Source organism: Pipra filicauda, unplaced genomic scaffold (assembly GCF_003945595.2).
Source record: "Pipra filicauda isolate LSUMZ 115617 unplaced genomic scaffold, ASM394559v2 scaffold623_size210332_pilon, whole genome shotgun sequence".
NCBI lineage: Eukaryota > Metazoa > Chordata > Aves > Passeriformes > Pipridae > Pipra > Pipra filicauda.
Window position 1 is genome coordinate 150,051 of NW_024104780.1, and position 21,336 is coordinate 171,386.

At 56.3% G+C, this 21,336-nt stretch overlaps 1 protein-coding gene across 1 annotated transcript in view; it reads right to left on the bottom strand.

The window, feature by feature from the left end:
• The window catches only part of LOC113998761 (class II histocompatibility antigen, B-L beta chain-like), a 181,529-nt gene that overhangs the window by 127,105 nt on the left and 33,088 nt on the right, over positions 1–21,336 (bottom strand). The window lies entirely within an intron of this gene.

Genomic DNA, 21,336 nt, shown 5'->3' on the forward strand with positions numbered 1-21,336 from the left:
CATCCTTTTATGGAATTGCCCGCTGTGAGGGGAGGACTGGGCATTCCTGCCTGAACTGGAGAATATATAAACCTGGAGTTTCAGAACCTTTTTAGCACTCGTGGGATCCAGAGGAGGACTGCAGCTCACCGCTCTCAACCAGCCTGAGAGCACCCGCCTCAACTGGACTGCAACCACCACTTTTGACCAGACTGCAACAGCTCTCTCACCAGTAGGTTTTTTTTCCCCTCTCCCTTTCCTTTGGACTTTGGGGGGGCCCAAGGAACAGCACTTTGTTCATGGCCCAGGGTGCTGGGTTCTACATTTGGGTTTTGTGGATTAAAACCAATTGCTTGTCTGTATAATCAGACTTATTGGGCAAGGGGGGCCCAAGGGGGGCCCAAGGGGGGCCCAAGGGGGCCCAAGGGGGCTGGGCCAGGGGGGGAAGGGCTGCAGGGGGTGGATCCCGGAGGAGGAAACCCGCCAAAAGCGGCGGCCCAGCCGAGGGAGGAGCCGAGCGGGAGCACAAAGAAGAGCAGCCCAAAGGTCCTGGCGGTGGCTCGGCAATGGCGGGGGGGGCGAGAGCGGTTTGGGGGCCCCCCGTGAGAGCCGGGGGGGAACCCCGGTAGCCGCGGAGTGGGGAGAGCGGAGAGGGGCGATCCCGGAACTGGGGGACCCCCGGAATGCTGGAGGGGGGGGAGCAGAGAGGGAGCGCCGGGCCCCTTAAGCGGGGGTCCCGGAGAGGGGGAAGGCCTTGGAGTGTGGAGAGGAGGGGGGGCCTTGAGGCGGGGTGGGAGCCGAGAGCGCCAAGAGGTTTGCGAGGGTGGGAGGCGAGAGAGGAGGGCCGGCCGGCCCCGGGAGGCAGAGTGGGGAGAAGTGAGCCCTGGGACCCCCCTGGCAACACTAAAGGGGACCCCGGAGAGTGGGAACCCCCCGATGCTGTGGGACCCCCAGCAGCCCGGAGAAGGGGGACCCCCAATGCAGGCAGAAGTGCCATCAGGCCAGACAGGGGGGACCCCCCAAACCCCAGAGAGCAGAGAGGGGGAACTCCTGGGAGGGGTTTTTGGGCTGAATGTTGGTGTTTTGGGGGTTTTTATGGGCACAAGATGCCCGGTGAGTCCTAGAGCTGGACTTGGGCAGGAGGAACCCCCAAGGCAACGCGCTCACCCCTTGTTTTTCCCCCCCAGCAGGATTTCTGCTTCCCAAAGCTTGGCGGATGGAGGAGGAGGCTGCGAGGAAGAGGAAGATGCCGCGGGCCCCCCAGGCAGGTGAGGAGGAAGTCAGTGCCCCTTTGGGTCGGTCTTTTGTCTTTTGTGGCCGTCCTGCCGGGGCCGGAGTTGGGGGGATGTCCTTGGGCTTCCCTGTGGGCCGGAGGTAAATCCCCTGCGTGTCCTTGTTGCTTCCTGCCCCAGGCCCCGAGGTGAGGCCGGAGAGCGCGGAGGACAAATCCCGGCGGCAGAGCCTGGTGGGAGAGGCCGTTTTGAAGGGCTCCCCGGCGCAGGAAGGCAGCGGGGAGGAAAAGGGCCGGAGATGCCCCCGCAGGAGGGGCTGCAAAGCCAGCCCAGGGGGCTGTGAGGAGGAAAGAGCCAGCGTGTGCCGGGAAGGCGGCCGGAGCTTGAGGCGGAGCTGCGAGCTGGTGGTCCCTGAGCAGCCTCCCAGCAGGGAAAAGGCCTTCAGGTGTTTGGAATGTGGGAAGAGCTTCAGCAGGAGCACCCACCTCCTCAGCCACCAGCGCATCCACAGTGGGGAACGGCCCTACACGTGTGGGGAGTGTGGGAAGAGCTTCAATCAGAAGTCCCACCTACTCCGACACCAGATGATCCACAGTGGGGAACGGCCCTACACGTGTGGGGAGTGTGGGAAGAACTTCAGCCAGAACACCACCCTCCTCACCCACCTGCACATCCACAGTGGGGAACGGCCCTACACATGTGGGGAGTGTGGGAAGAGCTTCAGTGACCGCTCCAACCTCCGCAAGCACTGTCGCATCCACACCGGGGAACGACTCTACACGTGTGGGGAGTGTGGGAAGAACTTCAAACAGTGCTCCCACCTGCTCCAACACCAGATGATCCACAGTGGGGAAAGGCCCTACATGTGTGAGGAATGTGGGAAGAGCTTCACTCAGATCTCCACCCTGCTCCGACACCAGATGATCCACAGTGGGGAAAGGCCCTACATGTGTGAGGAATGTGGGAAGAGCTTCAATCAGAGCTCCAACCTGCTCCGACACCAGATGATCCACAGTGGGGAAGGCCCTACACGTGTGCGGAGTGTGGGAAGAGCTTCAGGGACAGCTCCAGCCTTTGCAAACACCGTTGCATCCACAGCAGGGAATGGCCCTACAAGTGCTCAGAATGTGGGAAGAGCTTCAGCAGAAGCCCCAAGCTGCTCAGCCCCCAGCACATCCACACTGGGGAACAGCCCTACACGTGTAGGGAAGGTGGGACAGCTCCACCCTCTACACCCACCGTCACCTCCACATCAGGGAGAGGCCCTTCCACTGTGGGGAGTGTGGGAAGAGCTTCAGGCAGAGCTCTTCCTTGACCTCCCACCAACGGACCCACCAGTAATGGAAGCCCCGAGTGCCCCGACTGCGGGAAGAGCTTCGGCCGCTGCTCCAACTCCATCAGCCATGGGAGGACCCGCGTTGGATGATCCACAGGGACCCCCGTTGGGCACAGACCTGGTGTGCTGGTTTTAAGGTAAACCAGCAGGGGAAATGGCAGTGGTGACATCACGGGGACATTGGTGACATCACATGGACAGCGGTGACATCACAGGGACATTGGTGACATCACGGGGACATTGGTGACATCACAGGGACATTGGTGACATCACCAGGGGTTATTTTGGTGTGAAAATCTCCTGCTTTGGGCAATAAATTCTGACGCCTCCTCCGGCATCCGGCAGTTCCTCCCTGGGAACCAGGAATGGGAATGGGGACAGGGGGAATGGGAATGGGGACACCTGGAATGGGAATGGGGAACACCTGGAATGGGAATGGGAACATTGGGAGCTGACTGGGAACAACAGGAATGGGAATGGAGACATCAGGACCTGGGAATGGGGGCACCTGGATTGGGAATGGGGACACCGGGGAGAGGGATGGAGACACTGGGAGCAGGTTGGGGACACCAGGAATGGGAATGGGGACACCAGGAATTGGAATGGAGACTGCAGGAACTGGGATGGGAACACCTGGAATGGGAATGGGAATTCGTGGAATGGGAATGAGAACACCTGGAATGGGAATTCGTGGAATGGGAATTGGAACATTAAGAGCAGACTGGGGACACCAGGAATTGGAATGGGGACACCTGGAATGGGAATGGAGACACCTGGAATGGGAATAGGGAAAACAGAGGTGGGATGGGAACACCTGGAATGGGAATGGGGACAATAGGAATGGGAATGGTGACACCTGGAATGGGAATGGGAACACCAAGAACTGGGAATGGGGAAAACAGAAGTGGGATGGGAACACCAGGAATGGGAGGAGGGACAATAGGAATGGGAATGGGGACACCTAAAATGGGATGGAACACCTGGAAAGGGAATTGGAACACCTGGAATGGGAACACCTGGAATGGGAACACCTGGAATGGGAATGGGAATGTGAATGGGGACACCTGGAATGGGATGGGAACAACTAGAATGGGATGGGAACACCTGGAACAGGAATGCAAACCCGTGGAATGGGAATGGGAACACCCGGGCCCGGGCTGTGTCCCTGGTGGAACAGGAGGCCAGGCCCAAAAGAGTTCACAAAGAAATTTGGGCCTGCTAACAAGCTCCCAACATCCAAGACCATCTGTGCTCGTTCTGTTCTACTGACTGGAGCAAAGCTTCAGAGAATAGTACAGGAACATGTCCTAGGCCTAGAGGGGATAAATTAGAGAGACAGCAGGATCAGGGAGACATTGGAAGAGGAGGAATAGGCCGGGAGCCAGGGCTTTTTCCAAGCTTCAGGGAGCGGGTCAAGAACAATGGAAGAGAAGGAAGGTCAAGCTGAGGAAGATGAGTTGAAGCCCCCAGAGCCATGGAGGAAGAGTGGAAGTCCCCTCAGGATTGAGGGCCAAGAGAAGCACCGCCCCAAGCCCCGCCTGAGCTCCACCTATACTCCGCCTATTCTTAATATGCAGAGAGAGATGTTGGAATCACTTGAATATGCATTTAATCACAGCTGAAGATTGTATAAAAATGCTGATTTTGTGTGAAGCCTTGGAGCAAGTTTGTCCAGCGCGAGCTGGCTTGTTCCCAACGTTGAAGAAACAAATACCTGGCTGCTTAAAGAGAAAAAAGTCTCTGAGCAGTTTCTCGGACCGATTTTTCGGATTCGGCGCCCAGTCAGTCCCAGGATGATCCCAGGCACTCCTGGTCTCTCCCAGTTGCTCCCAGTTTCCTCCATGTGGTCCCACTCATTCCCAGTTGTCCCCAGAAGCTTCCAGCAGGATCCCAGTTGCTCACAGCCACTTTCCATCATCCCCAGTGCCTTCCTAGTGGTCCCAGTATGATCCCAATCACCTCCTGCATGATCCCACTCACTCCTGGTATGATCCCAGTATGACCTCAGTGTGGTCTCAGTTGCTCCCAGCATGGGCCAAGCTGCTCCCACCGTGATCCCAGTATGGTCCCAGTTGCTCCCAGTTGCCCCTAGCACAGATCCAGTCACTCCAAGTATGATCCCGGTCTTCCCTCCTGACTGTCCCAGTCAATCCCAGTTGTTTCTATTGTAAATCCAGTCACTCAATTCCTTCCAGTTGCCCCCAGCCTGGTCGTAATTCCCATTCACGTAATCCCAGTCACTCCCAGTACGGTCCCAGTCACCCCCACCATGGTTGCAGACACTCCCAGTATATCCCAGTAGAACCCTCAGCATGCTCATAGTCCTTCCCAGTCATTCCCAGATGCCCCAGTAAGATTCCAGTTTCCACCAGTATGATCCCAGTGACTCCAAGGCACTCCCACTATATCCTGTGTGGCCTCCAGTTGCTCCCAGTAGCCCTCAGTGTGGTCCCAGTTGCTCCCAGTATGATCCCTGTTGCCCCAGTTCTGGTCCTGGAGGGTCCCAGTGTGCTCAGATCCTGCTCCCGGGGGGTCCTGCTGGGTCCCAGTCCTGGTCCCGGTGTATCCCGGTGTCCCAGTCCATCCCAGTCCATCCCAGTCCGTCCCAGTCCATCCCAGTCCATTCCAGTCCATCCCAGTCCAGTCCATCCCAGTCCATGTCCCAGTCCATCCCAGTCCATCCCAGTCCATCCCAGTCCCCCAGTCCCTTCCCAGCAGCCGCCGCCGTTTCCCGGGTCCTGCCCCCCCGCCCCCCCAAGATGCTGACGGGGGTCGGGGCTCCGTCTTTGCCTTCGTCTCCCTGGGCCTGCCTGGAATGAAGGGGCCGCTGGGACACTGCGGGACCTCCTGAAACCAAAGGAACCCGGGGAGAATTGGGGTACTCCTGGAATCAAGGCACAATTGGGACACTGCAGGGCCCCATGGAAAAAAAGGAACCTTGTGACACTGCGGAATTCATGGAATCCAGGGGCCTTTGTGACAGGGGGGCCTCATGGAACCAAAGGAAGCCTGAGGTGTTTCAGAAGGTCATGGAATCAAGGGGCCACTGGGACACTGCAGGGCCTCTGGCAATTAAAGGAACACTGGGACACTGGGGCAGGACATCCCCCCTGCAATGGCCCCAAGACAATGCCCCATTTGCAAAGGGGTCAGTGCTGAGCTGAGAGGGGGCCGGGACAAGGCAGGAGATGTTGGACCCCAGACTGGTTTGACCCCAAATGAAGCCCCTGATGGTGAGGGAAGCCCTGGAGTCCAAGGACTGTCAGTCCCTGGGTTTCTACCAGAAAGGGCCAGTCCCCTTTCCCAGGGGCAGGTTCTTCCAACAGAACCCTTCTTGGGGGTGTGTGGAGATTCCTGCCTTGGCTGGGGACCCCCCAAGGTCACTGCTGGAGGTTGAGAGCAGAGATCTCCCCACGAGCGCTGCTCTGGGGGAGTTCCATCCATCTCTAATTAAGAATTCTTGCTTGTTTGCCACCTTTAGTAGAATTGCTTCAACAATTGCTTTAGTGTAGTGCCCTGTCCTACCTTATCCTGTACTACTGGTAGTTTTAGTGTGTATGTTGTGTAGTAAATAATTCTGGTTTAGTCCTTTTGTCTGATCATTATTAGTAATAAGTAGTTCATTGATATAAATATATCTGCTTTTCCATCATTAAAACCTGTGGGACAAAACTGGTTCAATCCCATCTCTATAATTCCTTAAATTCAAAGCATTGGCATAACCCAAGGCTGAGATTGGATCCAGCTGCCCCCAGGCTCCTCTGGGAGCAGGAGTTTAGAAAGCCAGGGAGTCCGTTCTGCACCTCGGGACTCCAGGGCAGGACTTCTCCAATCAACTTTGTCTAAGCCTTGAACTCCCCCTGCCACAGGGGGGATGGGGAAAGGGAACAGGAAAGGGGAGAAAAGGTGGGAAAAAGGGGGGGTAGGACCCCTTCAGCTGAGGGGCCAAAGGGGTGGGACCCCCAAAGGGAGCACAGGGAAGCTGTGGTTTAGTGGGACAATAGGAAAGGGGTGGAAAAGAAGGGAAAAGAATTGGGCTGAGACCCCCAAAACTGAGTGTGAGGGGTGTTGGGACCCCAAAGTTATTGGGAGGGGCATGTGAGACACAAACTGAGTGCAGAGGGGGTCTGGGGGTTGTGGGGACCATAGGAAAGGGGTGGGAGAGGGGCAGAAAAGGGGGGTGGGACAGCAGGAAGAGGAGTCCCAGAGAGGTCCCTTGGTGTCCCCATCACTTGAGCCCTGGAGCAGTTCCCTGGGGCTCTGGGGGGGTTGGATCTGCACTGGGGGGGTCCCCAACCCCCTGTTCATCCCTGGGGGTCTGATGGGGGGTTCCCCTCCACCCAACAGCTGGTGCTGCAGTGGCCACGGGGGAAAAGGTGGGAAAAGGGGGGTCTGGGGTGGCCCCTGAGCTCCCACCCTGCTGTGGGGTATCACAGCCAGCACGGCTTCCCCAGAGGAAAGGCCTGCTGATCAAACCTGAGTTACTTTATGACAACATCACCCCCTGGCTGATCAAGGGAAGGCAGTTGATGGGATCCTTTTGGGTTTCGGTGAAGCTTCCCACAGTGTCTGTGCCCAGATCCCTCTGGACAAAGTGTCCAGCCCAGAGCTGGATAAACACACCCTGTGCTGGGCGAGCAATGGGCTCCCGGGTCGGGCCCAGAGGGTGGCAGTGACTGGGGGGACATCAGATGGGGGTCACTAGGGGGGTTCCCCAGGGCTCCATCTGGGCCCTGTGCTCTCCAACATCTCCATCCATGACTTGGACGCAGCACTGGAAGGGACACGGAGCAAGTTTGCAGATGACCCCAACCTGGGAGGAGCTGCTGAGTCCCTGGAGGGCAGGGAGGCCCTGCAGAGAGACCTGGACAGATGCCAGGGCTGGGAATCACCCCCCATGGAAGTTCAACAAGGGGCAGTGCCGGATTCTGCCCCTGGGATGGGGCAACCCCAGATGTGGGGACAGAGTGGGAATGAGAGGCTGGAGAGCAGTGCTGGGAAAGGGCCCTGGGGGTCCTGGGGGGTGCCCACTTGGCCAGGAGTCAGCAGTGCCCTGGCAGCCAGGAGGGACAACCCTGTCCTGGGGGCATCAGGCCCAGCATGGCCGGGCCAGGGAGGGGATTGTCCCGCTCTGCTCTGCCCTGGGGCGGCCTCACCTCAATAGTGGGGCACTCGGGGGGGACACAATGGAAGGAAGAGATGGAGCCAGTAGAGAGTGTCCAAAGGAGGCCACCAGGATGGGGAAGGCTCTGCAGGGGAAGCCAAAGGAGGAGCAGCTCAGGGCACTTGGGATGTTCAGCTGCACAAGAGGAGACTGAGGGGAGACCTCATGGCAGTTCCAACTTCCTCAGGAGGGGCAGAGGAGGGGCAGGCCCTGAGCTCTGCTCTGGGGGGACCAGGGACAGCCCCCAGGGAATGGCCTGGAGTTGTGTCAGGCCAGGCTCAGGTTGGATGTTAGAAAGAGGTTCTTCCCCCCCAGGGTGGTTGGCACTGAACAGGCTCCCCAGGGCAGTGGGCACAGCACCAAGGCTGACAGAGCTCCAGGAGAGTTTGGATGATCCTCTGGGGCACAGGCTGTGACTCTTGGGGATGGGCCTGGGCAGGGCTGAGGGTTGGACTTGATGATCCCTCTGGGGTCCCTTCCAACTCGCACATTCTTTCATTCTGGGATTCTGTAACACCCCACCTTTGCCTGCTTTGCTGCTTCTGTGAACCACGAGTTCCTTCCTTGATTGTTTCTTTCCTTTCCTTGGCTGGTTTCTCTCCATTGCAGTTGGTTACACAGATATTTTCTAGGGCACATTCTGGACAACCACTGCTGGTTCAGTTCTGTCTCAGAGCCCGAGATCAGCCTTCTGGAGCCAAAGGAACCCTGGGACACTGCGGAACCTCATGGGATCAAGGGACCATCGTGACACTGTGGGACCTCATGGAATTAAAGGAACCCAGAGGCCACTGTTGGAGCCTCATGGAACAAAGTTGCCAGTGTGACATGTGGGGCCTCATGGAATCAAAGGAGCCCTGAGACCTTTGGTACCCTCATGGAATCCAGTGGCCTTTGTGACCCTGCGGAACCTCATGGAGTCAAAGGGCCACTGTGACACTGCAAAACCTCATGGAACCAAGGGACCATTCCAGAATCACAGAATCAACGAGGTGGGAAAAGACCTCTGAGCTCATGGAGTCCAAGCCATGACCCAACCCCACCCTGTCAACTAGACCATGGCCCTGAGAGCCACATCCAGTCTTTTCTGAAACACCTCCAGGGACGGTGACTCCACCCCCTCCCTGGGCAGCCCATTCCAACACCCAGTCACCCCTTCTGGGAAGAACTTGAGCCTCCTGTCTGACCTAAACCTCCCCTGGTGCAGCTTTAGGCTGTGCCCTCTTGTCCCACTGCTGGTTGCCTGGGAGAAGAGACCGACCCCCCCCGGGTCCCCCCTCCTGTCAGGGAGTTGTAGAGAGTGAGAAGGTCCCCCCTGAGCCTCCTTCTGCCCAGGCTCAGCAAGCCCAGCTCCCTCAGCTGCTCCTCACAGCACTTGTGCTCCAGAGCCTTCAGCAGCCCCGGTGCCCTTCTCCAGACACGCTCCAGCACCTCAACATCTTCCCCAAAGTGAGGGGCCCAGAACTGGGCCCAGCACTCGAGGGGTGGCCTCAGCAGGGCCGAGCCCAGGGGCAGAATCCCTGCCCTGAAGGCAGCTCCCTGCAATCAGCTCTGCTGCAGCCCTGCAGGGCCGTTCTGCTCCTTGTCCTGCAGCTCCACCATTCCCTGCTCCCTGCAGCCCTGGCTCCCTCAGCCTTCCCCTGCCCAGCCAGACCCCCTTGTCTGGCAGCAAGAGAGCAGCCCTGGGCAGCCCAGGGATTGTCTGGGGCCCAGAGCTCTCTGCCACAGCCTCCAGCATCTCCTGGCTTGCCTGTACCCAGCCCTGCTGCCCTGCCAGAAGATCCCACGGTGTTTCCACTTGCAATGGAATGGGGGACCTGCTCCCAGGCTTTGCAGGCCCTTCTGTCCCTTCATCACCCACCTGATGATTCAACCAAGGCTCTGTGGGATGATTGTCAGTGTTCCTGAATCATGGCATGTGCCCACCCAAAGACATTTTCAGCATCTCTGTCCTGCCTTGAGATCAGCTTCTCCTCCAGCACAGCCCCTCAGGGGCTGCAGAGACCCCCCCGACAGCAAAGGCCTCTCCTGCCAGGGCTGCAGAGACCAACCCAGCTTTTCCCTGCCCTGGGGGGAAGCGTTTCCCCTTTCTGGGCTGTCCCATTGCCATCTGCCCCTCCAGCACGTCTCTGCTCCAGCCCAGCACTTGCACACATCGGCTCCGGGCACTCGGTGCTGCTGCTGGGAACGAGATCATTTTCTGATTCCTTTAAATGAATGGTGTTCATTAACTTGTTAGTTAATTGCTTTAGTGAATCATAACCAGAATATTCATCCTAAACAGTGGGTTAGTCTTAAGTCACTCTTAGCCAGCACTTAGCAAAGTTTGTCATCACCTGCTCTTGTGGGAACAGGCTTGGGAAAATTATTGCAACTCTGAGTTTTGCTAAACTAGCCCTGATCTGCTTCAGTGAACAAAGCCTGGGGAGAGAGATGGATTGCTGAAACTGGACACAAGGAATGCAGAATTTACAGACCACAAGGACATTGTGCAGGAACTAGAAGATAAAGAAGAGGTTAACAAAGACCATATAATAGGTGTGGAAACTCCCTACCTGGGAAAGGGTGCAGGGAATTGGCTATAGAACAGGGCTTGCCTAGGCCCTGAGAAAATCTGAGATAGCAGAGCTACAGTGTCTTTGTGCCTGCTAGTTGGCTGGTAAACAGGTCGTTGTGATTAGCAAAACAAAAGCAACTGAGAGCCACCTGTGTCAACATAAGAAATGAGTAAGAGGTGGAATCAACATTTCAGCCAGAGCCAATAATGAGCTTAGCTTTTGCAATATGTATGAGCTAATTATAAAGCATATATTAAGCTGTTAGCAGTGATCAATAAACGAAGCTTGCTGATTCTCATATTGAGGGTCCCTTTCTTCCCTTGTCCTGACAAAAAGGATAATAAAAAGCCTGAAAAATGGGGACTAATTAGCGTGAGAAGTGAGAGTCAATAACCAATAGAGGATAGAATACTAAATACTGAAGAGGATGATATAAGTTAGAACTGATGCCCTTTAAATTCTTTCTTTGCTAAAAACATATAAATAAGTGAAAAGGCTGGGGGGACAGGGAGGGCTGGAGTTATCCCACACACACCCCCTGGCCAGAAGAAAGTGGTGCCTGACTCACTGATACAAAAAGGACAGAGTTGGAGGGTTTAATTTTTCCCATTTGTGGCTGCAGCAGGAAGAGCAAAGTCTTCTCCTCTGGCAATGTTTCTTCCCTCAGGGTGTCTGGTGCACATTCCAGTGGGCACACAGGGGAATGCTGGGCTGGAATGGATTTGTTTCCAGGTGGCCTGCACAGTATCCCCTGGCACAGGGGTGGCCACGAGGCAGGGACCAAAGGGCAGGGAGGCCCTGCCCCGTGGCCAGAGCACAGGGGACACCGACTCTGAGCTCATCAGCAGGAGAGTAAAGACTTCATCCCAAAATTCTCACTGCTCCCTCCAGTAAGGTAGGAAAGCCACTGCTGGAAATGGGGGGCTCTTTTGGATTAGTTTCCTAAAAGACTTCAAGCTTCAAATCCTCTTTAAAAGTGGTCAGGAACAAGGGTCTCAGCCTTCTTGAGGCTGTGACAGACCAAGGGAACACAAAGGGTCTGAGGAAACGCCCCTTTTGTGGGACAGAGATGATGCCCAAAGCTCAGAGGTGGGCTCCTGAAAGTTGGTGCCATTAACTGCCCTTGGGAAGGAAAGCCCCCAGCCCCAGTGTTTCAGGGGCAGGTGACAGGGTGCCCAGGGCAGGCAAAGGCCAGCAACAGGTTCCTGTGCTGGCCCCTTTTGGGTGGGAGCAATCTCTGACAGAGTCAGGTTGGCAGGTGGCATCCAAGGTTTGGAGGTGGCTCCCGGGGGGGATGACAGTCCCTTTCCTTGGGAAGGACAGCCCCCAGCCCCAGTGCTGGGGGGCAGAGGAAAGGTTTCCCAGGGCAGGCAAAGGCCAGCAGCAGATTTCTGTCCTGGCCCTTTTAGCATGGCAGCAGTCCCCAGACATATCCAATTCGGGAAGTGCTATCCAAATTTTGGAGCTGGGCTCCTGGAAATGATGGCAGTCCATGTTTTTTCCAAGGACAGCATTTGGCCCCCATGTTGGTGGTGCAAGTGACTGACTGCTGAGGGTGTTGCCAAATACTCTGACATTGTTGGGATCAATCAAACCCTCTAACACGGTGGGTTTAGTGTGACAAAGCAAGGCATTACTTTCTTTGCTGGCTGTGTATGTGGCCAACAACAATGCTGCCTTCACACAGACAGCAGGACATCACTTTTGCACCCATTTTCACATTTTTGACAAAGAAATTAATGTTCATTGGTTCCAAATGGCATCATTTCATTGTTCCATTTCATTAATCAGTATTCTAGCCACTCTTACTCTCTTGTTGCTTGTGCTAATTACTTCACACTTTCAGTCTTTTTAGCATCTTCTTCCTCCAGTGGGAATTTTCCCCGACAAATGCTGAGCCTTTGTTCATCTTCCTCCTGACCTGCTGCTTTCTGCAGAAGGCCCTTGTTTCCAGATATGCAGGTTCAAGAACACATCTTTCTCTCCTAGGCTTTGTTCCCTGAAGCTTATCAAGGGTAACTCTCACAAAACTGACAGTTCCAGTGCTTTTCCCAAGCTGTGTTCTCTCCAAAGTAGCTTGTGAGGAATTGTTGCTGTGTGCTGGCTAAAGGTGATTTATGGCCTAACACCCCCTCTGTGATTAATGGAAACAACGAATCCAAAGGCAAAGTGGGCCCACGGAAAGATTAGGGAAGTTCTCTAATTTGCAGGAAGGGCCCCGTGCTTCCCCCAGACTCTTGGCTGTGGCTCCTTGGGGCGAGTGTGTGATTGCCCCCGAAACTGGGACTCCAAGGTTCCCCTTTGCAATGGTGCCCGTCTGTGCCTGGTGCATTGGGAGAGGCCTGTGCCGAGGGCAGAGCTGGAGAGCCCCTGTGCTGCTCCAGGCCTGCAGAGCTGCCTCTTTGCCTGCAGCCCTTGCCAGCTGGGAGCGGGCAGGCCTGCGGGCTCCCTGCCTGCTCTCCAGCCTCTCCCGTGCCTCGGGCGCTCCAGCCCCGGCCCACTGGGGCTCCGCTGGCCTCGCTCCGTGGTGCCCGTGTCTCCTGCCCCTGGGCAGCCCCAGCCCACCCCGCTGGGCCATGGGCTGGCTTTGCCCACAGCCGGGAGCTTGGAGAGCCTGGGGGGAAAGCTTCTGCCAGGGGGGTCCTTCCCAGGCCTCCCGTCAAACCAGGCGGGGTCTCTCCTGGGAGCAGGAATTCTCCCTTGCTCAGCAATTTTCCAGGGCCTTTACAGGGGAAGTTTCTGGCAGGGGAGTTCCAAAATCGGGAAGTTTCTGAATGCTTTTCACTTGGGGTAGTTGTCACATAAGTGTCCAGGTTTTGGAGAAGAGATGCTGAACAAGGGCCCTCTATATCCAGCTGTAAATACTCTGCTCAACAGACAAGGTCAAGTAAAGTTCAAGCTCCAAACAAGCACCAGAGACCACCAAGAGACCACCAGAAGACCCCCAGTGACCAAATAAGGACTTTGGAAGGACTTCAGAAGGACCTCCCTGAGCTGATTCCCATGGGTGTGATCTTTCTGAGGGAAGGAGTGAATATGTAAGACATTTGCTGGATATGTAGAATTGTGAGTAAATCTCAGCTGTGCTGGGGGAGAACGGGGCACACTGGTGGTTGGGGGGAAGATCCTCCCCTGGGTGAGGGGCTGATAACAAAGAATGGCTGCCCACTATTGCTCCCAAATTGAGCCTTGGGGGTTTCTTTTCTGCCCATTTAGGGTCCCACCATGAGGAGACAAGTGCCCCTTGCAGCCCTGGGCCCTCATTGCCTCCTTGTCCCTGCTCAGCAGCCTGGGAGGTTGTCACAGGTTTACTTGTTCAAAAAAAACCCAGGCAGGGAATGTTTCTTTGCCCTGCATTGCTGTAAGGGGGGGATGTTGAACGGGGGAGGGGAGTTTTTGCCTTGGGTGATTGACCCACACAAAAGAACCAACCAGCAGATCCACATTCCAAGCTGAAGACCCTCCAAAGGCTGTGGAGGGGTGTGGGGTTTTTTTAACTCTCTCCTCAGAAATGGGAGGCACTGCCTGGAGGAGGCCACTTGCCCCTGCATGGTCCCAGTTGCTCCCAGTATGATCCCACTATGAGTCCAGTCACACCCAGTTTGATCCCAGTAAATTCCAGACACTTCCAGTGGACTCAGTGAATCCAGTTTGATCCCAGTCATCCCCAGTATGGTTGCAGTCCCACTCACATACTGCCAGTATTATTGCAGTCACTCCCAGTATGAGCCCAGTATGAGCCCAGCAGGGGCCCAGCTGCTCCCACTCTGATCCCAGTTGCCCCCAGTGTGGTTGCTCCAGGATGGATCAGGAATGGGGACCCCTCTGTGCCCCCCCCCTTGTGTCACCCTGTTCTGGGGGAGCTTTGGGGGGACATCTGAACCCCAACACAGCATCCAGCACATCCCAAAGTGTGCTGGGACCCCCTTAAACCACCCCACAGCCCCCAAGGAACCCCCAAACCCACTCAGAGCCCACCCAGGACTCCACCTAACCCCTTTTTTGGGGGACTTTCATGGGATCTGGTGTTACTGGGAGCCTCCCCTGGTTGCAGGCAAGGAGCTCTTGGGTGAGAGGGGGTGTTGGGAAGGGGGGAGGTCAGTGAGTCAGAGGGGATAAAAGGGGTGGTGGGACCCCAAACTAAATGGGAGGGGAGTGGGACCCCCCAAAAGACGAGGGGGAGGGAGGCTGAGAATTGGGGGCTGATGGGAAAGGGGTGGGAGAGGTCAGAAGAGTGGGGAAAAGGGGAGGGTGGGACCCCCAAACTGAGCATGAGGGGGCTGGGGATTGGGGAATGATGTGTAAGGGGTGGGAGAGGGGGGAGACAGTGGGGGTTGGGACCCCAAAACTGATCTTGGGGTGACTGGGGATTGAGGAGACCATGGAAAAGTGGAACAGGGAGAGGGGTGGAAAAGGGAGGTGGTCTGGAGGGATGGACGGTCCCATGGGGGTCTTTGGGCACTGGAGGGTTGGGAAAGGGGGTGGTCTCCCTGAGCTCCCAGCTTACTCTGGGTGCTGGGTGCTGCTGGATCCAATCTCAGCCTTGCATTGTGCCAACTGTTGAAATTTAGAGCAATTCTAGAGGGGTGACTGAACCATGTTTCTGCCCCAGGCTTTAATGATGGCAAATCAGATCTATTGATAGAAAATGAATTATTTATTTTTGCAAATGATGACACAGAACAGAATTATTTAGTGAACAGTAGAAACACTAAAACTACCAGTAGTACAGGATAAGATAGGACAGGGCACAACACTAAAGCAATTGCTGAAGCAATTCTACTAAAGGTGGCAAACAAGCAATAATTCTTAATTAGAGATGGATGGAACTCCCCCAGAGCAGCGCTGGTGGGGAGATCTCTGCTCTCAACCTCCAGCAGTGACCTTGGGGGGTCCCCAGCCAAGGCAGGAATCTCCACACACCCCCAAGAAGGGTTCTGTTGGAAGAAGCTGCCCCTGGGAAAGGGGACTGGCCCTTTCTGGTAGAAACCGAGGGACTGACAGTCCTTGGACTCCAGGGCTTCCCTCACCATCAGGGGCTTCATTTGGGGTCAAACCAGTCTGGGGTCCAACATCTCCTGCCTTGTCCTGGCCCCCTCTCAGCTCAGCACTGACCCCTTTGCAAATGGGGCATTGTCTTGGGGCCATTGCAGGGGGGATGTCCTGCCCCAGTGTCCCAGTGTTCCTTTAATTGCCAGAGGCCCTGCAGTGTCCCAGTGGCCCCTTGATTCCATGACCTTCTGAAACACCTCAGGCTTCCTTTGGTTCCATGAGGCCCCCCTGTCACAAAGGCCCCTGGATTCCATGAATTCCGCAGTGTCACAAGGTTCCTTTTTTCCATGGGGCCCTGCAGTGTCCCAGTTGTGCCTTGATTCCAGGAGTATCCAAATTCTCCCAGGGTTCCTTTGGTTTCAGGAGGTCCCGCAGTGTCCCAGCGGCCCCTTCATTCCAGGCAGGCCCAGGGAGACGAAGGCCAAGACGGAGCCCCGACCCCCGTCAGCATCTTGGGGGGGCGGGGGGGCAGGACCCGGGAAACGGCGGCGGCTGCTGGGAAGGGACTGGGATGGACTGGGATGGACTGGGACACCGAGATACATCCAGAACAGGACTGGGACCCAGCAGGACCTGCCGGGAGCAGGATCTGAGCACACTGGGACCCTCCAGGACCAGAACTGGGGCAACAGGGATCATACTGGGAGCAACTGGGACCACACTGAGGGCTACTGGGAGCAACTGGAGGCCACATAGCATATAGTGGGAGTGCCTTGGAGTCACTGGGATCATACTGGTGGAAACTGGAATGTTACTGGGGCATCTGGGAGTGACTGGGAAGGACTATGAGCATGCTGAGGGCTCTACTGGGATATACTGGGAGTGTCTGCAACCATGGTGGGGGTAACTGGGACTGCACTGGGAGTGACTGGGACTACATGAATGGGAAATAGGACCAGGCTGGGGGCAACTGGAAGGAACTGTGAGTGACTGAATCTACAGGGGAAGCAACTGGGATTGAGTGGGACTGTCAGAAGGGAAGACCGGGATCATACTTGGAGTGACGGGATCTGTGCTAGGGGCAACTGGGAGCAACTGGGACCATGATGGGATCACAGTGGGAGCAGCTTGGCCCATGCTGGGAGCAACTGAGACCACACTGAGGGTGACTGGGGTCATACTGGGATCATATCAAGAGTGAGTGGGATCATGCAGGAGGAGATTGGGATCATCCTGGGAGCAACTGGGAGTGCACTGGGGATGACTGGAAGTGGCTGTGAGCAACTGGGATCCTGCTGGAAGCTTCTGGGGGCAACTGGGAATGAGTGGGACCACATGGAGGAAACTGGGAGCAACTGGGAGAGACCAGGAGTGACTGGGATTGTCCTGGGACTGACTGGGCGCTGAATCCGAAAAATCGGTCCGAGAAACTGCTCAGAGACTTTTTTCTCTTTAAGCAGCAAGGTATTTGTTTATTCAACGTTGGGAGCAAGCCAGCTCGCGCTGGACAAACTTGCTCCAAGGCTTCACACAAAATCAGCATTTTTATACAATCTTCAGCTGGGATTAAATGCATATTCAAGTGATTCCAACATCTCTCTCTGCATATTAAGAATAGACGGAGTATAGGTGGAGCTCAGGCGGGGCTTGGGGCGGTGCTTCTCTTGGCCCTCAATCCTGAGGGGACTTCCACTCTTCCTCCATGGCTCTGGGGGCTTCAACTCCTCTTCCTCAGCTTGACCTTCCTTCTCTTCCATTGTTCTTGACCCGCTCCCTGAAGCTTGGAAAAAGCCCTGGCTCCCGGCCTATTCCTCCTCTTCCAATGTCTCCCTGATCCTGCTGTCTCTCTAATTTATCCCCTCGAGGCCTAGGACATGTTCCTGTACTATTCTCTGAAGCTTTGCTCCAGTCAGTAGAACAGAACGAGCACAGATGGTCTTGGCTGTTGGGAGCTTGTTAGCAGGCCCAAATTTCTTCGTGAACTCTTTTGGGCCTGGCCTCCTGTTCCACCAGGGACACAGCCCGGGCCCGGGGGTTCCCATTCCCATTGCACGGGTTTGCATTCCTGATCCAGGTGTTCCCATCCCATTCCAGGTGTTCCAATTCCCTTTCCAGGTGTTCCATCCCATTCCAGGTGTCCCCATTCCCATTCCTATTGTCCCTCCTCCCATTCCTGGTGTTCCCATCCCACTTCTGTTTTCCCCATTCCCAGTTCTTGGTGTCCCCATTCCCATGCCAGGTGTCTCCATTCCTATTCCTATTGTCCCCATTCCCATTCCAGGTGTTCCCATCCCACCTCTGTTTTCCCTATTCCCATTCCAGATGTCTCCATTCCCATTCGAGGTGTCCCCATTCCAATTCCTGGTGTCCCCAGTCTGCTCCCAATGTTTCCATTCCCATTCCAGGTGTTCCCATTCCCATTCCACGAGTTCCCATTCCAGGTGTCCCCATTCCAATTCCATGAGTTCCCATTCCAATTCCTGGTGTGCCCAACCTGCTCCCAATGTTCCCATTCCCAATGTTCCCATTCCCTGCCCAGGTGTCCCCATTCCCATTGCTGATGTCCCCATTCCCATTCCAGGTGTCCTCATTCCAATTCCAGGGGTTCCTACTCCCATTCCAGAGTTTCCCATCCCATTCCAGGTGTCTCCATTCTCATTCCAGGTGTTCCCATTCCTGGTGTCCCCATTTCCATTCCTGGTGTTCTCATTCCCATTCCAGGTGTTCCCATTTCCATTCCACGTGTCCCCATTCCCATTCCTGCTGGCCCCATTCCCATTCCTGTTGTTCCTAGTCTGCTCCCAATGTCCCCATTCCCATTCCCGGTGTTCCCATTTCCATTCCTGGTGTTACCATCCCATTGCTATTGTCCCCATCCCATTCCTGATGTCCCCATGCCCATTCCAGGCATTCTCATTCCCATTCCAGGTGTCCCCATTCCCATTCCAGGAGTTCCAATTCCCTTTCCAGGTGTTCCATCCCGTTCTACGTGTCCCCATTCCCATTCCTATCGTCCCTCCTCCCATTCCTGATGTTCCCATCCCACTTCTGTTTTCCCCATTCCCAGTTCTTGGTGTTCCCATTCCCATTCCAGGGGTCTCCATTCCCATTCCTATTGTCCCCATTCCAATTCCAGGTGTTCCCATCCCACCTCTTTTTTCCCTATTCCCATTCCTGGTGTTCCCATTCCCATTCCTGGTGTCCCCATTCCAATTCCTGGTGTCCTCAATCTGCTCCCAATGTTCCCGTTCCCATTCCAGGTGTTCCCATTCCCCTTCCATGAATTCCCATTCCCATTCCAGGTGTTCCCATCCCAGTTCCTGGTGTCTCCATTCCAATTCCTGGTGTCCCCATTCCCATTCCAGGTGTCCCTAACCTGCTCCCAGTGTCTCCATCCCTCTCCCCGGTGTCCCCATTCCCAATCCAGGTGCCCCCATTCCCACTTCCTGATTTCTCCGTTCCCATTAGAGTTGTTCCCAGTCAGCTCCCAATGTTCCCATTCCCATTCCAGGTGTCCCCATTCCCATTCCCCCTGTCCCCATTCCCATTCCTGGTTCCCAGGGAAGAACTGCCGGATGCCGGAGCAGGAGCCAGAATTTATTGCCCAAAGCAGGAGATTTTAACACCAAAATTAACCCCCGGTGATGTCACCACTGTCCCTGTGATGTCACCACTGTCCCTGTGATGTCACCAATGTCCCTGTGATGTCACCACTGTCCCTGTGATGTCACCGCTGTCCCCGTGATGTCACCGCTGTCCCTGTGATGTCACCAATTTCCCTGTGATGTCACCAATGTCCCTGTGATGTCATCGATGTCCCCGTGATGTCACCACTGTCACTTCCCCTGCTGGTTTACCTTAAAACCAGCACACCAGGTCTGTGCCCAACGGGGGTCCCTGTGGATCATCCAACGCGGGTCCTCCCATGGCTGATGGAGTTGGAGCAGCGGCCGAAGCTCTTCCCGCAGTCGGGGCACTCGGGGCTTCCATTACTGGTGGGTCCGTTGGTGGGAGGTCAAGGAAGAGCTCTGCCTGAAGCTCTTCCCACACTCCCCACAGTGGAAGGGCCTCTCCCTGATGTGGAGGCGACGGTGGGTGTAGAGGGTGGAGCTGTCCCACCTTCCCTACACGTGTAGGGCTGTTCCCCAGTGTGGATGTGCTGGGGGCTGAGCAGCTTGGGGCTTGTGCTGAAGCTCTTCCCACATTCCAAGCACTTGTAGGGCCATTCCCTGGTGTGGATGCAACGGTGTTTGCAAAGGCTGGAGCTGTCCCTGAAGTTCTTCCCACACTCCGTACACGTGTAGGCCCGTTCCCACTGTGGACCATCTGGTGGCTGAGGAGGTGGGAGCTCCGTTTGAAGCTCTTCCCACACTCCGCACACATGTAGGGCCTTTCCCCACTGTGGATCATCTGGTGGCTGAGGAGGTGGGAGCTCCGTTTGAAGCTCTTCCCACACTCCCCACACGTGTAGGGCCGTTCCCCACCGTGGATGCGACGGTGGGTGCGGAGGGTGGAGCTGTGCCTGAAGCTTTTCCCACACTCCCCACATGTGTAGGGCCTTTCCCCACTGTGGATGTGCTGGTGGCTGAGGAGGTGGGTGCTCCTGCTGAAGCTCTTCCCACATTCCAAACACCTGAAGGGCTTTTCCCTGCTGGGAGGCTGCTCAGGGACCACCAGCTCGCAGCTCCGCCTCAAGCTCCGGCCGCCTTCCCGGCACACGCTGGCTCTTTCCTCCTCACAGCCCCCTGGGCTGGCTTTGCAGCCCCTCCTGCGGGGGCATCTCCGGCCCTTTTCCTCCCCGCTGCCTTCCTGCGCCGGGGAGCCCTTCAAAACGGCCTCTCCCACCAGGCTCTGCCGCCGGGATTTGTCCTCCGCGCTCTCCGGCCTCACCTCGGGGCCTGGGGCAGGAAGCAACAAGGACACGCAGGGGATTTGCCTCCGGCCCACAGGGACGCCCAAGGACATCCCCCCAACTCCGGCCACGGCAGGACGGCCACAAAAGACAAAAGACCGACCCAAAGGGGCACTGACTTCCTCCTCACCTGCCTGGGGGGACCAAGGCATCTTCCTCTTCCTCGCAGCCTCCTCCTCCATCCGCCCAAGCTTTGGGAAGCAGAAATCCTGCTGGGGGGGGAAACAAGGGGTGAGTGCGTTGCCTTGGGGGTTCCTCCTGCCCAAGTCCAGCTCTAGGACTCACTGGGCATCTTGTGCCCATAAAAACCCCCAAAACACCAACATTCAGCCCAAAAACCCCTCCCAGGAGTTCCCCCACTCTGCTCTCTGGGGTTTGGGGGGTCCCCCCTGTCTGGCCTGATGGCACTTCTGCCGGCATTGGGGGTCCCCCTTCTCCGGGCTGCCGGGGGTCCTGCGGTTCCGGGGGGTTCCCACTCTCTGGGGTCCCCTTTAGTGTTGCCAGGGGGGTCCCAGGGCTCACTTCTCCCCACTCTTCCTCCCGGGGCCGGCCGGCCCTCCTCTCTCGCCTCCCACCCTCGCAAACCTCTTGGCGCTCTCGGCTCCCACCCCGCCTCAAGGCCCCCCCTCCTCTCCACACTCCAAGGCCTTCCCCCTCTCCGGGACCTTTGGGCTGCTCTTCTTTGTGCTCCTGCTCGGCTCCTCCCTCGGCTGGGCCGTCGCTTTTGGCGGGTTTCCTCCTCTGGGATCCGCCCCCTGCAGCCCTTCCCCTCCTGGCCCAGCCCCCTTGGGCCCCCCTTGGGCCCCCCTTGCCCAATAAGTCTGATTATACAGACAAGCAATTGGTTTTAATCCACAAAATCCAAATGTAGAACCCAGCACCCTGGGCCATGAACAAAGTGCTGTTCCTTGGACCCCCCCCAGTCCAAAGTAAAGGGAGAGGGGAAAAAAAACCTGCTGGTGGGAGAGCTGTTGCAGTCCGGTCAAAAGTGGGGATTGCAGTCCAGTTGAGGGGGGTGGTCTCAGGCTGGTTGAGAGCAGTTTGCTGCAGTCCTCCTTTGGATCCCACGAGTGCTAAAAAGGTTCCGAAACTTCAGGTTTATATATTCTCCAGTTCAGGCAGGAATGCCCAGTCCTCCCCTCACAGCGGGGAATTCCATAAAA